The sequence below is a fragment of the Bos indicus x Bos taurus genome, chromosome 18, assembly GCF_003369695.1.
Source record: "Bos indicus x Bos taurus breed Angus x Brahman F1 hybrid chromosome 18, Bos_hybrid_MaternalHap_v2.0, whole genome shotgun sequence".
Taxonomy (NCBI): Eukaryota; Metazoa; Chordata; class Mammalia; order Artiodactyla; family Bovidae; genus Bos; species Bos indicus x Bos taurus.
The window spans coordinates 16,365,325-16,367,087 of NC_040093.1; the positions used below are offsets into that span (position 1 = coordinate 16,365,325).

The 1,763-nt window shown below is 38.6% G+C and overlaps 1 long non-coding RNA gene across 1 annotated transcript in view; it reads left to right on the forward strand.

Moving 5' to 3' along the window:
* Positions 1-1,763, forward strand: part of LOC113876513 — a 78,824-nt gene that overhangs the window by 76,707 nt on the left and 354 nt on the right. The gene's annotated exons all lie outside the window — the stretch shown is intronic.

Sequence of the window (1,763 nt, forward strand, 5' to 3'; positions counted from 1 at the left end):
CAGTGGTCTTTTCATTGTTAGTTTCTAATTTATCATGAATTTGGAGCAGAAAAAGCAGACAGTAACATGTCTGCTTTATGGATTATAAAAGAAAAAGCATTACAGCACTCCCAGATTCTTCAAAAGCTTTCTCTCGTAATCTCCACATTTATCAACTCTAGAGATTTCTTTCTCACATTAGTTTTTGGAAATGACTTCTTAATTTTAGAAGTGAAAGTTTATTTTACTAGACTTTATCCATAATTAATTATTTAAGTAAACAAAATGAAAATCAGTGAGTTTTTAAAAATTCCTTATATTCACAGGGTCTTCCTCTCACATGAATTTACTAATATCACTGAAAGTAATAATTATTGAACACATTCTCTTCTAAAGTTCTTTTAAAATTAAAATTTCATCCTTAGAAAAGTATTATTGCTGCTAAGTTGCTTCAGTCGTGTCCGACTCTGTGCAACCCCATAGACGTCAGCCCACCAGGCTCCCCCATCCCTGGGATTCTCCAGGCAAGAACACTGGAGTGGGTTGCCATTTCCTTCTCCAATGCATGAAAGTGAAAAGTGAAAGTGAAGTCGCTCAGTCGTGTCTGACTCTTAGCAACCCCATGGACTGCAGCCCACCAGGCTCCTCAGTCCATGGGATTTTCCAGGCAAGAGTACTGGAGTGGGTTGCCAGTATTTTTAGGTAGGTACTATAATCACCACTTTAAAACTGAGGCACAGAGGGGAAGAGCACCTTGCCAATACCACACAGGCAGCAATGGAATTATGAGAACTCTAGTAAAAATTTGCCATGGCTAAAGTCTTCTCCCACATCTGTCATATTAACAGAATTCTTTTCTGTTGTAATGCTGTATAAAGTGTGGTCCGTGTACTTATGCTGGTCCACAGATTGTTTGCTTCTGGTCTGCAATGAGTTAAGGTACAGACACTGAGAGCAAATATTTATAGAGTTATTCACAGAAAGATGACAGGGCCAATTTATGTCTGTTAAATCCAATAACAAAAATTGGGGGAACTTCCCTGGTGGTCTAGCAGTTAAGAATCCATAAGCCAATGCAGGGTACATGGGTTCAATCCTGGTCCAGGAAGATTCCACATGCTGTGGGATAACTAAGCCTATGTGCCACAACTACAGCCCATGCTCTGTAAGAAGAGAAGTCACTGCAATGAGAAGCCCATGCACCAAAACTACAAAGAGTAGCCCCCTCTTGCTGCAACTAGAGAAAGCCCTCATGCAACAATGAAGATCCACCACAACCAAAAATAAATATATTTTTTAAAGTAGTAAAATAAATTGGGGGCTTTCGTTTTGTATGTTTGTTTTTCTTTCAGTTTTATTTATCTGGTAATCCAATGTCATTGTGCCTTTTAAAAGTACTGGTCAACAACAATTTTTGTGGGGAGGTGGTATCCTTCATCTTGATTTGAGATGCACTGCAGCAGTATCATTCTCTACAGTTAACCAAGACTGGGTGATGCTTTAATTCATTCAGCTCTTTAAATCAATATATGTAGTATAAAACTATTTCTGTTAACTTTTAAGCATGAAGCAAAGGGGATTACCACATGTTCCCTAACAAGTAAAATTTTTAATTATGAATTCTCTGTTGTTATAAAAAGCATTTTCTAAAGGTCACTGTATCCTCTGTAGGGACTTCCCTGGTAGCTCAGATGGTAAAGAATCCACTTGCAATGCAGGAGTTGTGGGTCAGGAAGATCCCCTGGAGAGCAAATGGCAACCCACTCCAATATTCTTACCTGAGA